At 46.4% G+C, this 14,183-nt stretch overlaps 1 protein-coding gene across 2 annotated transcripts in view; it reads left to right on the top strand.

Moving 5' to 3' along the window:
* MREG (melanoregulin) overlaps positions 1 to 14,183 on the top strand; it is a 54,679-nt gene that overhangs the window by 29,208 nt on the left and 11,288 nt on the right. The gene's annotated exons all lie outside the window — the stretch shown is intronic.

Here is a 14,183-nt window from a genome sequence, read left to right as displayed (position 1 = left end):
ACGCTGTGGCAGCATTCAGTCAAGTTCTACATTTTCCTCTTGGCTGAGACACAAGAGAGCCCGCAGGCAGTGGTTGTCCCGGAATGGTGTCCCTTGGGATCAAAATAGCTCCTTTGCTTCCTCATCAGCCATTTTTGGCCTCATTCACCGTTTTGAGATTCTTTTTAAGGTGGAGTAGCCTAAATACTGAATCTAAATTCCATCAGCTCAGCCTCACCCAGCAGTTCTGCGGGTGACCGTCCATCCTGCGGCTCTTCTCACGGCGTTAAACAAAGATATGTGTTCTTGTTTTAGGAAGTAAAAATCTGGAAATAAAAACATTTGCAGAAAGAACTGGTTGAAAAAATGAGGTAGGATTTATAGGTACAGACTTGGAAAGATAGAGGCATTGGGTGAAGGGGTATGTATGATGTTTTGTTGTCCCGTTTGTGTAAAAAGATACCCCATTTGTATGAAAGCATATGTATGCTAATACCTAGCGATAACATGCCTGGAAGGTTACCCATGAACTTTTTATAGCCTTTGTGACCTCTGGGGAATAGAGATGGGGGGAAGGAAGGAGAGTTTTACTTTCTTATTTCTTTCCTATTTTTTATTTTTTAATGGAGGTACTAGGGATTGAACCCAGGACTTCGTGCACGGTGCATACTAAGCATGCGCTCAACCCCCCAACCCCCGCCCCACTTTCTTTTAATTTTATGGCCTTCTGTACTGTTGAAAAGTATTTTAGACCATATGCGTGTATTGCTTCATATACATATACTTTGTATAAAATAATTATTTCACAGCATGCTTTGTGGTGGCTGCTTCCCTGAGTCTTTCTAAACTGCCTTGTTTTACTGTGGGTGTGTTGGAGAAAGAGGAAGGGGTGGGATGAGGAAGGGAGGGGAGAGAGAGGGAGAGAGGTGGGGCGGAGGGGAGGGAGAGAGTGAGAGTCTATAAGGAGCTGGTGGAGGGGAGCTGGGGCAAGCTTTGATTCTGCCAGAATGGACTGAGGTAGAATGTGCCTGAAGCAGTCAGTTGGTATTTATCTTTTCAACATTCTAAGATTCATCTGATAAATCAGGCTCTGTCTCTGGAGCTCGCCTCCCTTCCAACTGCCAGTGAATTCACATGGTAATTAGCAGAGCTGTGTTGGCCGGCTTCTCCCCCGTCCCTCACCCTCTCCACCACCCCTGCCCCCGCCCCTTCCTTTGATTTCTCTTGCTCATCTTAGAATAACTGAAAATGGCTCTTAATTGCACAGAGCCCTGAGAGCCCTGGATCCTGGTACACTGGGACTTCAGGATGCGAACGTGCTCAACTGGGAGATCTCGGAAGGCTTCCAGGAGTACCCCAGAAGAACAGCTTTCTGCTTTAGGTTGGATGCACGGGGGAAATGACCGCACTTGCCGGGTTCTGATGGGGGCCCAGATCAGTGGCTTCACAGACTTAAAAATCCCCAAAGTGTTCTGGAAGGAGACTGTATTTTTCTTGACATGAAACCACTTTTCCATTTGGGTGCTCAGTCCCTGGGTACCTGTTGTCACATAATCATTGCGCGTGACCATGCCGTTTACCACGCTGGAGGGAGCCATGCCCTTTGATGGTTTTGCAATAGAAGTGGCAGGTCACGTGGCTTATGAATACAAACTGGGTCCACCCTCTTAAAAGAAGTGTGCTGTTTAATTACAAATTAGGTGAGATACAGTCACACCCAGGCTGGCTTACCACGTCCATTGTTGTTATTAAATAACTTGGAGCCCTTTTAAGTGGACCTGAGTCAAAATTCACCTCGTTCCTCTTTCCATCAGTGAAGCTTGCAGTAGGAGGCCACACGCAGGTGGGAACCTAGAACCAGAAGACCCACATGCTTCTGCTGCTTAATCAGGCCCAGATGTGGGGCAGGTCATCGGGGAGGAGCAGGGCAGGAGGAAGAGCTTTGCAGAACCACCAGGATACTTTTTGTTTCCTTGTGCAGCCAAGTGCACTTCAGTCTGCTGACGCTGACTTTTTAGTCTTACTTTTTTGCCAGCCTTGGTGAGTTAACCAGAAAGTTTTGAAACCAGGTACAAAGACAGAGATAAATGCCCTGTGCAGTTGAGTTTGTTGTTAAACACAGGACATGCTTTAGGGATGGGAGCTTTTATCCATTGGTCCCTGTCTCTTTGCCAACAGTCACTTCTTAAAGTGTGGGGAGCTCTGAGGACATACTCTTAAGCCATTATCCATCTGCCTCTCCAGGCAGAAGTCTACAGGGCAGAGATGATGTGTCAGGATGCAGTGGACTGTTCGGAGTAGGACTGAGCTACCTAGGGATGTATCTGTGACCAGCACAGTGGGCAGCCTTCACGTGCAGAACCCTTCTCCCCGCCTTTCTGGGGCCCCTGTTGACTTCTGGAGGGCCCTTCCAGGATTCTTCTCATGGTACCTTCTGGCTGTGCCCCCTTTGTTGGCCCCTCACTAAGCTCCCCCCTCCACCTCCCAAGTATCCCATCACTAACATTTTTTTCTCCCATCTTTCCACCCAATTAAATGTCCATCTACTCTGTGTAGGCTCAGCTCAACTGGAAGTTGAAAAGAAGCAGGTGTTAGGTCAGAACCAGAGGAATTCAGTGAAGAGTGTGAATGATTTGAAGGGGGAACTTGTGAACCCAAAACTCATCAGGATTGGTGACCTGTGAGGAAGAGGAGGGGTTTTCTGAGCAGAGGCAGCTCAGCTCAGTGCCTTCCTGCTGGGCTTCCAGGTACATCCATGCATATTGTCAGTGCGGATTTTGGTCTTTCCTGAATTGGGGTTGGAGCAGCCTCATCACCTTGGAAACACTGCCAGAAACTTGTTATCTAAGCCCAGATTCCTAGGATAGGGATGAGCCAGACTGCTTGTCCCGAAGGATTTTGTGGGGCCCAAGGGCTGAATTGTTTTGAGGGATGAACGTTGACATGAGCTGGCAGTCACGTCCAGCACATCCTTGGGTTGCACAAGAGTGTGGACAACGAACCGGGGGTGCCTTGACATCTTCCTGGTCTGACTGAGATTAGGTAAGGCGGGGGCATTTGAGAAATGATCTCCCTTCGAGCCGGCACATCCTCTGCTGATGCTGAAACACTGACTGCCGTTCATACTACTCACTCGGCCTGTTCCTCTGCCCTAGTTTGGAAAGGTCTTCTCTTCCTCTCTTGTTTCTCCTGCTCCTGACTCTTCTTCCAGCCACAGAAAGCTGAGGGCAGGGCTTTGTGAAACAGCCAGGTAGGGAAACGGGCAGAACCTCTGTTTGTCTCATCCACCCTTTCACCCATTTGCTTGCCTGCAGTATTTTCACTTCTGTCTGCTTGTCTTCACGGGAGCATATCAGCTGACACTGGGTGGGAGTTAGTCATTGAGAGGAACTGGCCCAGGCCCAGATGTATGCAGGCTTTGGATTGCTGGGTGTTCAAAAACAGCGTTTCAGTGACGCCTCAGTCCTCACCTTCGTATTTTAATCCATGACATGGTATTTCTCTTTTAACTGCTCTAAAGTGTTGGTTGGGGATTAAAAAGCACCTTTGAACATTTAGCGACTGGATAGGCACATGCTGAAATGTTTCAAAATGACGATTTTCTGTTGTGTGGATAGCAGGTGGCATTAATGCTTTTTAACTGATCGTGGCAACTAACACTGCTTATGGCAAACACCCCCGTGTTATAAGGACACCTGTCATACCAGATTAGGGCTCACCCTAATGACCTCATTTTAACTTGATGACCTCTATAAAGACACTATCTCCTAATAAAATCACGCTCTGAGGCACTGGAGGTTAGGACTTCAGCAAGTGAATTTGGGGGGGGGCCACAATTCAGCCCATAATGATAGGCACACCAGTGATGGGGTTAATAACAGTCCTTTTGTTTGGTGGTCAGCTGTAGACCCTGTGGGTATTGCTGTGTTTAAAGGGTCTGCCCTCAGGGGGCTTACATTCTACTGAGAGGAGACTGACAACAAATTAATACAATGTAGGTTGTGTAGGGGTAGAAAAATTTTCCCTTCCTTCCTTCTAGGTTCTTTGGCTGGTCTAGTAATTAAGTCGATATAAGACATAGTAACAGGAGGAAAACAAATTTAATTCTGTATACATGGGATTCCCATAAAGATACGAAGACTCAGAAGGCAGCCACATAATGGAGACTCATCAACCATCCTGAGAGAAGAAAGCATGTAGGGGTCTAGGGGTGCAAAGGGGAGGAAAGCCATTCACAGGAAGGCAGCAGAGATGTTTGAAAAATAAAGGTTGCCCTGTGCTGCAGATACGTTTCTTAGGTAAGAAATGATTACAGGTAGAGGCCTCCTTTCCAGTATAAATTTAGGCAGTTGAGGGAGACATCAAGAGCTTTTCTTGAATCTGCTGAGTTTTGATTACCTTTAGCTCAAAATAATCCTTAGGCCAAAGAGACATGTTTTGGGGGTGACAAAACCTGCTCCCTTTCCACTGTGATAAACACTCTGAAGAAAAATAAGACTATATGAGGGTCTTCTGCCCATTTTGGGATTGGGCTTTTTTTTGTTATTAAGTTGTATGAGCTGTTTACTGGATAAAGGAGTTGTCGTATATTTATACAATGGAATACTACTCAGCCATAAAAAAGAATAAAATAATGCCATTTGCAGCAATATGGTTGGACCTGGAGATTGTCATTCTAAGTGAAATAAGCCAGGAAGAGTAAGAAAAATACCATATGATATCACTTGTATATGGAGTCTAAAAAAAAAAAAAAAAGACACAAATGCACTTATTTACAAAACAGCAATAAACTCACAGACATAGAAAACAAACTTACAGTTACCAGGGAGGAGAGAGGGTAGGAAGGGTCAAATTGGGAGTTGGAGATTTGCAGGTATTAACTACTACATATAAAATAGATAAACAACAAGTTTATACAGTATAGCACAGGGAACTAAATTCAGTATCTTACAGTAACATTAATGAAAAAGAATATGAAAAGGAATATGTGTATGTGTATATGACTGAAACATTATGCTGTATACCAGAAATTGACACAACATTGTAAACAGACTATACTTCAATTTAAAAAATGGGGGAAAAAGAAAAAAAAATAAAAGACAATATGAGGGGGCAGAAAGAGACTCTGGGCTGGGGAGCAGAGACCTGAATGAAGCGGGGAATGAGCTGCATGAAGGGTGTTCCAGGCAGAGGGAACAGCACATGCAGAGGCTCCAAGGCAGGAATGACCATGCTATATGCTGGGATATAGCAAGGAGGCCAGTGTGGCTGCAGCAAAGGGAGCAAGGGAAAGAGATGCTCTCATGCTCTGATGACAAGGTTGAGTAGTTCTGTCTTGTAACCCCTAAAATATGTACTATCTGGCTTGAGGCCATCTAAGCTTTGCCTTTGGTTTAGTGCTCAACAGACTTGGCTCAAATGCTTGTGTGGATTTAATTTATCATACAACAAGGGTGCGTAACCCACCTTTTTGAGGAGGGCTTCCCCACGTCCACTGCTTCATGATACTTTGGAAGAAGACATCCTCTTTGGAAACCGAGAGACTCTTCTAGCCTTTTCATTTACGGGTGCAAAACGTTTTTCATTTACTGGTGATTTTTTTCTTTTGAAAAATGCCTATACAATTATCCGTCATGTGAGATTAGACAGAATTTTTAAAAAATACACTCATTTCCAAACATGTTAACTGTACCACAGATTAGTGCCACACCACTCTTTTCCCTTTATATTCTGGGGTTTTAAATGCAGAGGAATTGTTTTACGGGCTTTGTTTGAATTAATTAAAGCCTGCCATGTTGATAAGGAAACAGGCCAGATGACTGACAAGGCAAAAGTCTTGAAAACTGGAAATGGCTGCCGAGTTTGGGATTCACCAGGCTGCTCCCTAAATGGTTTGTCAAAGTGTCACCCATGGGTCTATAATAGCCAGTAAAGACTAGGGTAGTTAGGGGGCGGGAAGATAGCTCAAGTGGAAGAGTGCATGCTTAGCATGCACCAGGTCCTGGGTTCAATCCCCAGTACCTTCATTTAAAAAAAAAAAAAAAAACTGGGGTAATTATAAGCCATGTGTTAACCAGCGAGTTTCTAGGCAATCACAAGACTGCTTCTACCTAAGCAATTATCTCACCTGAGGCTGTGGCATTACGTCATGCCTGAGGCTTTGTTAGAGTAACCTCCAAACACTTGTGTGGGGGAAGCAGCATCTGGGGGCTAGGCTGAAGATTGTAGAGGAGTAAAAAGTGGATAGCAACTGAGGTACTGGAATGGTAAGGAAAAATGTTTACAAGGCTTGAATTTAAATGATAACTCCCAACTGTTATAGGAACCCTACTGTCATCGACAGGTGACGTAGAGAGTAAGCATTTTGTGAAAGGGTCAGTGTGACGCTGGGTTGTGTTTGTGAGGGTGTAACTTGCTGGAAATGTGCTTGGAGTGATTACAGAAGTTGTTTAGTTTACAGCTCATGTCTTTAAAAGGGTAGAGATAATTTAGAGAAGGCATTAGAGTAGACAATGAAAATACAGAAAGACTAGATGGTAGAAATCAAGCTATGGTGGAGACGGGGGTTGAGCAAAACACAGATTGTCAAATCAGATTGACATGGAGCACAGGTTTTACCTAGTATCAAGCTTCACTGGTACTTTCAAAGACAGAATCGAGAGACTTAGGAGAAGCAGAGAGAGGCTGGGACATTGAGACTGCCTCCCTAGGACTCCGTCTGTCCACAGGACACGCACCTCTGACTCAGAATCCTGGTGGGTCTCAGTTGAGTTGTCTGTACTAAACCCTTGCTGTATTTGTGTCAAACACTTTTCCAGTATGTTGCTTGCCTTTGTATTGTTTTTTTCTTCAGGTATAAAAGTTTCAGATTTTTACACAGTTAGATGACATACTTCTTTGTTGTCTTTTAAAAGTACTAAGTGCAAGACATTTGACTAGGTGTAGCGATCAGTTAAGTGGGATCATGGGTATGAAAGCATTTGTATAAAGTGAAAGACACACTATCGACACTAGGAGCAGTGACTCCTCACCTCCACTGTCGCCTGGAAAGAAATCACTGCCCTTAAGTACACACCCAAGAATGTTTCTGGTGGAGTTTGCATAAAGAGGTGTCCCTTTGCAAACTTTGCCACATTTCATTGTATTTACATTTACCGCACTTTCCGATTCGGAGGAGCCACACTCCAGGGGCTCACTGGGCATCCGTGACCAGTGGCCGCCGTATCACACAGCACAGGGCTAGCCACACAGGGGCAGCCAGACCTCTGAGACATCCCCTAGACTCTGGGTTCAGACAGTCTGCTGTTACATCCAAGCCTGCCCCAGTACTTTAAAGAAGCAGCCTTCCTCAACGGTATACACTTAAAGAAATTGGCTGTTTCTATCTTGCCAGAAATTCAAGTCCCCCTTTCCTCTCCATGAACAGGAATTTAGTCTTATTATCCTTTGCCTTGAGTGACAGCAACTAATTTTCTCTTTTCCCTGTGGTGGCCTGAGCAGCAGAGCTGTGAACTGGTTCCAGCAAGTCGATTGGGAGTAACAGTGCCACAGGGAAACACCAAGCCCCAGTTGTTCCCGCTGGCGGCGTTAGCCAAGTCACACCCTGCATTTGGTCTTCCTCCCACCTCTAAAGCTGTCTGACTTGAACCCCGCAAATCAGACAAAACTGACTTGAAATCTCTTTGCTTAACAATCCCTGTTTTGTGGCTTTGCCGGCACACTTTTGCAGCCAGAGCTGCAAGCTATCCCTTGGCTTAATCTGGTTAAAACCAGATAAAGAATTAGGTCAAAGGCCTCTAGCTGCAAAGCAGTCTGTTTCCAGAACTCCAGCGGAGCTGTGGAATAAAAATAAGCAGGGAGAGTTGGAAAAGCATTATTGGTGTTTGCATTTGACTTGTTCTAGGTCAAAATTCTAGCTCTGGTTCTAGGTCATAATGCAGGAGCTTGCAAAGGGCAACAGGACTGCATGAGCACCCAGGGAAGGATGTGCCTTTCGGAGGTGCCCCTGGGGGTCATTGCAGGATGATACTTGGGGTCTGAGGCTCTGCATGGTCTGTTGAGTCGAACCACCCAAACCGCCAGACCTTAGGAAAATTTCACTTTATTTTCTTCTAAGTGTTAGAGCATCTGGCGTCAGTGCAGCAGGTCACCCAGCTGAGGCCCCGCTTTCCCTGGGATTCGGAGAAGAAACCAGAAGAGAGCTCCAGAAGGTCAGAGGGGAGGAGACCCAGATGCAGATCTGCAACCCAGAGGCTTGTTCTTATCTCTCTGGATTGGTGGGTCTCAGGAGGCTGAGAGAGAGAGAAGCACATCAGAGTTTGACCTCCCCCAACTCAAAAGGCTCATTTCCATAGGCCCTAGTTACCAACAGATAGACAGCAAGTGTCCCGGTGAGGTGAGCTGTCTGGCCTACAAGGCCAAGCCTTGTTGGGAGCTGTTGGAGGGCCCTCCAGATTCTGGAGCCCCCAGGGACTAAGTGCCAGGCGCCTGGGCACTGGGTTCTTCTTGGCCTCCACTCCCTACCCGCCCCCTCCGAGGCTCATCTAGTCTGTGGTCTGTCCTCTAATCCACTGAGTTTCTCTGCTCTGTCATTTGATCTGCGCCGTTTGGGCCGCGGTGGAAATAGAGGGCTGAGGAGTGGAGCGCCGTCTAGGAACAGTGACATGCAGTCCTGTCCCTCCTGCTCACACGCCGTGTGGGATCAGAGAGAATGGGCTTCTGTAGTCCCGACAGAGGATGCCTGTCCTGGGTGTGTGGCCTTGACACTGTCCAGACCAGCTCTGAGCTTCCTCTGCATAATCACCTCCCTCCCTGCGCCCCTACCGCCCCGGCCCCTCGCACTGGGATCTGGTTGCTGGGCAGTGAGGGGTGTGTGGGTGGCGGGGGGCAGCTGGAGAGCAAGGTGGGGGCCTGTCTGTCTTCTGGACCCGAGCGGCCAGGCCAGAGCTGCTTTTGGAATGGAAGTCCCTGTACGTTATGTTCCATTTCTCTCATTGTGTCCCAGTTTCCACGTTAGTGGAGGGAAGGACAATGTAATGAGCTAAATTTGTGCTTAATTGGTGCAGCGTAGAGTACTGAGAGGAACATGGGTTATGGAGTCGGACAGACTTTAAAAAGAAAATTTACTGAAGTAGAGTTGATTTATAATGTTATGTTAGTTTCAGGTGTACAACAAGTGATTCAGCTATACATATATGTATATATTTATTCTTTTTCAGATTTTTTTCCATTATAGGTTATTACAAGCTATTGAATACAGTTCCCTGTGCTCTATAGTAGGACCTTGTTGTGTATCTATTTTATATATAGTAGTGTGTATCTGTTAATTCCAGACTCCTAATTTATACCCCACCACCACCCTTTTCCCCTTTGGTTACCACAGTTTGTTTTCTGTGTCTGTGACCGACAGACTTCAGTTTGAATTTTAGGTTCCCCACTGAATAGTTGGGGGGTCTCAGCCGAGTTGTTTAACCTCCTAGGGCCTCACTTGGCACCATCTCTAGAAAGACCCATCTCGTCGGATTTTCTGACGGATGGAAAGATACGTGTAGAGTGCCTGCCTGACAGAGCAGCCTCGATACCTACGATTCCTTAAAGAGCAAAGTACTTCTCAAATATCAAATGCTTGGTCAGGCATTCAGGTAGAAGAGATGAGTGAATGACTTTGTTTTACTTCTTCTTTCTTGAATTTATTCTGTCTCCCAAAGATAGGAGAATCAAAATATCTGGATTATATAAACCTGCCTTGTTCAGAATACATGTAGAGTAGATGCCAAGTGGCTTTTTCTGATAAATTTAATGCTGCTTTCTAGATTCAAAGCAGAATCTGTCACCAGCAGAGGGTGGCCCTTTTATGATTTGTCATATTCATTTGAATGCAGCCAGCCCATTGGAACACCTGCTGTGTACAGAGGACTGTGTGGGACAAGGGTGAATCCAGGTGTATCTGCGGAGCCCACTATTTGTAGTGAAAGAGACAGTGCAAATTCCTATATAACAATATCGTGATAGTAACTACAACAGTTCCCGTAAAGAGGCTGAGGAATTTTAGAAGAAGAAGCAGTTACTTTAACTGGTAAGACGACTTCTCAAAGTGGTGGCGTTTGAGCTAAGCCTTGAGGAGTGACTAGGATTTAGGTGGCGGTGGAATGAGGGCATGTATGAACGTGGTCAACGGCACCCAGGGTCAAGGTGCCCTCCAGACTGGACTGGGGGGCCCCGTGGCCGGGGCACGCTCTTCGGGACGAAGCTGGAGCGTCAGATCATGGAGAGCCTGTTTGGACTGGAACTTTATTCCGTGAGTAGCGGGGAACAGCTGGAGTTCTCTGGGAGGGAAATGGCCCAGTTTGGCCTTTAGGAAGACGGCTGATTGGGAGGCGACTGGAGGAGTTAGCTTCTGGAAGCAGGGGGACCATTACTGTAGCTGCTCAGGCCAATTAAGGCGAGGCGGTCGAAAGAGAAAAGAAGGGAATCTTGTGACAGAAGGAGAAGCGACGGGACTGGGTGATTGACTGGGGTTGAGAAGGTGGGATTGAAGGGGAGTGAGCAGCTGGCGACCACGTGTCAGAGGAGTGTCAGAGGGCAGGTGCTGGCTTGGTGGGGGGTTAGGGGGTCAGACTGGACTCTGTCGGATGGCTCAGTCAACAGCCCATCCACATGGAGGCATCCGGCAGAAAGGGGGAATTGGAGACCTGGAGCTGAGGCAACAGAAGGAGACTGGGGAGTCACTGGCGGGGAAGCAGTGGCTGCAGAAGCTGGGGCATCAGGGGAAATTATCCAGGGAGGTGGCGAGGACAAGACCCAAGACAGAGGCTGGGGAAAGTACTGCACGAAAAAAGGAGTAAGAAGAGGATCCTGCAAAGGGCGAGGGGAGGGGGAGAGGGAGGGGCTCAGCTGAAGGAGGTCCTTTAGAGGCAGCAGATCCCGAATCTCAGCCGTCCTGCTGGCTGACTCCAGGCAGGCTACTGGGCGCACCTGTCCCCTGCGGGGTGGGGGGCTGGTGTCCACGACGGGCGCTGTCCTGAGGGGACACTTAGTAGATGCTTATTCCTTTCCCCTTCCCTGCAGAAACCTGAGGAAGCACGCAATGGGGCCTGGGGAGGCATGCTCAGAAGGGGTGGCTGCCAGGGTTCATGGCTTTGGGAAAGGACTGTGAGACACCCCTGTTCAGTCACTAGTGAGACGAGGAGGTGGGAAAGTAACTCCGGCACTTTGGGTGGGTAACAGATCTGAGGAAGGCTGACTGCCAGGGGCTGGTGAGTAAGGGGATGAGAAGGAAGTGAGAACAGCTCAGTGGGAGCTGAAGCCAGTTGGCAGCAGGGTGGAGGAGGGAATCCAGCTTCGGGAAGGAGCAGGGTTAGTGCGAAGGGCGTCGTGGCTGCTGCATCAGGGAAACCAGCTGTCCTCTCGAGAGCAGCAAGCTAGTTCCTTGCAGAATCCTTTTCCTCTTGGATTCAGCCTCTGAGGGTCAAGCTTTTGGGTGTTTGTTCAGAGGTGCCAGCTCTGGAAGGAGGAAGCCCAACCACACGAGGCAGGGAAACTGCAGTCTGTCACTTGAGCCTGGAGAGGCCTTGGCTGGCTTTCTGAACGAGGCCTCCCTGTGACCCTGTCGCTCACAAGCCTAGGAGATGGGGGCCGCAAGCTCTCCGGGGACTTTTCCCGGGGAAGGACAACACCGTGGCTGGCTGCCTTTTGAAATGAGAGATGGGGCATCAAGAGGAAGTGCCATGGGTAAGTCTAAGAAACCTGGGGCTTTTCTCAGCCCTGAAGCCTGGAGCCCAGTTTCAGAAAAGTCGGGGCAATTTCAGGCTCTCTCTGTTGCAGACAAGCACCACCCGGTCCAGAACATTGGCCTTTTCTCCTCCATCCTCAGAATATCAGAGCTCGCTTGGCAGCTTCTGCCACTTCCCCACCGCCCACCCCACCTTCCTCTTTAAGGGAGTGGTTTTGCCTTTGTCTCACTCCTCCAAGATGAAGTGGGGATGAGATGGACAGGAGGGCGTGTAGGGGAGGGGTGGGGAAGGTGGGAGGGGGTGAGATCCTTCCACCTGCTCTGAGATGGGGGAGACAGAGCCGAAGTCCCCAAAGGAAGGACCGGAGCAACGTCCCAGGGAGTCAGCCCTTGAGAAAGGCATTGGATTTGGTAGCATTCTTGGCCAGAGCCTGGGAATATTCTGCTTCTAGAAAAGTTTTTCCCAGGATTTCAACTGTTTTCTTAGTTGCTCCTTCAGGCTGGTCTCTGTTCTGATCATCTGCTCTTTCGTCCCCTTCCTACTGACTTTCCTCCCTTCCTACCTTGCTCATGCGTGTCCCCCCACCTTCCTGTTTGGAGAATCAGTGTGGACAGTGGCGAAGTGTGTTGCCCCTACAGCCGGGCTGCCTGGGTCTGAAACCACAACTCCTCACTCACTGGTGTGCACGCTTGGGCAGGTTCTTCGCCTCCCTGAACCTCATTTTCCTCATCCTTAAGATGGTATAATAATATCCATCTCATAGAGTGACACATCGTATTATGAGAATTAACTGAGTAAATACATATGAAGAGCTTAGAGTAGCACCTGGGAAGTAGTAAGTGCTCTGTAAACACTATCCGTCTGTCTGTCTGTCTGTCTCTATCTCCTTTTTCATAAATGCCTTCAAATTCTTTTTGGATTTTGCCAAGTGGCACAGAAAAAAATATATTATGTTGAAAGAGCCTATAGAAATTGTATTTCTAGAAATCATAAATTATATAGTATATTTCTACTAAAGTACAGAAATTCTAACTTAGAGTTCCCTTACCGGAACTCTCAGTTAGAGAGTCTTCATGCTGGATAGAAAGTTCCTTCTAACACTGATTTTCTTTCTTGTGGCTTCCATCAAGACTAACCGGTCTTAGTGGAACAAGGAGTAAATAAAGTTATTAGTTATTGGTTCCTGTCATTAGGAGTAAATGAAAACACATCAGACTCTTAGGTTGAAAAAAGTCAGCACCGCCAGAGGACCAGGTGCAGGGACGTGTCTTCCACATGAACTGCTGCTACTACATTTCGACCTATAGATTTTACTTCCTAGGTCTTATTTGTTATATGTTTCAAACCATCATCACATTCCGCGTATTAGCTATCTCGGCTACATTTGTGACCTTTGGCTTCATGAAGCCGAGCCCTATCCTGCATTACTGAAAACCTCCCTCCAGGCTGACATCAGCCGTTTTGAGTCCTCTTCAGCAGCTGCACAACTACCCTGGTCTGCCTTATCTGTTACATGTTTCTCTCTGAAAAGCAAACATGAGAGTCTCTGTTAGAGGCTCGTTAAAATCCAGATACGCCCCCACCCCTGGTATTATATGTCTTCCTCTTTCTTACCTGGTATTTCCCACTACCTACAAAAATGAAAGAAAACTAAACTGGAGAAGCAGTCATGATGATTTTTCTATCTTTTAGAGAATCTCTCTTCATTTTAAGTTGAAAGTAGCATAAGATGATGTGAATTAGTGAAAGTTGAAAGCAAAGGGGTAACTATTACATACAATGTCCAGAGAATTCGTTTTACCAAAAGGCTCTCTCTCAAGTAAAAGCGTTTGGCTGCTCTTCATTTTGTAATGCCCTAATTTAGATGTTTAATTTTTGTAATGCAATATTATAGCCACAATTGTCTGTTATCTTTTTTTAACTTCAGTGTTGAGTTGAAGTGGAAATTCCCAAAGGGGTGTAGATACTGCAGGATACATGTAGGTACTTAGTACTTTTTGATGGTGATGTTAGAAAGATACAACTAGGAAGCCAAAACATTTTAAGGCATTTTCTAGCTTTAAGGCACATTTAGGAAAATACTGTAATTTTTGGGGGGACTATTTTCTATAAAACAAATATATGTTTATTATAATTTTATTTGTCTGTACCAGATGGTCAAAAAGTCAAGTTAAAGAAGGATTTGGAACCGTATATTCTGGTACAGAATGATGGCTAAAATATATTATCAAGTGAAAAGTACAAGGTATAGTATGCTACTATTTATGGGAAAAAAATGGAAGGCTCTAGGAGAAATTGGGAACATTTATTACTTGTAGAGAGGACACTGGTGGCTGGGTAAAAGAGCTTTCAGTGCTTTTTGAATTCTGAATCATGTGAATGTATTACCTAACTTAAATTAACAAATAATAAATGTATAAGAAAAAAGCTGGATTGGGGAAGCAACAATAAGTAGTTTTTTAAATTTCCTTT

The sequence above is a fragment of the Camelus bactrianus genome, chromosome 5, assembly GCF_048773025.1.
Source record: "Camelus bactrianus isolate YW-2024 breed Bactrian camel chromosome 5, ASM4877302v1, whole genome shotgun sequence".
Taxonomy (NCBI): domain Eukaryota; kingdom Metazoa; phylum Chordata; class Mammalia; order Artiodactyla; family Camelidae; genus Camelus; species Camelus bactrianus.
The sequence above is the reverse complement of the archived record's forward strand: the minus strand, read 5'-3'. Positions and strand labels throughout refer to the sequence as shown.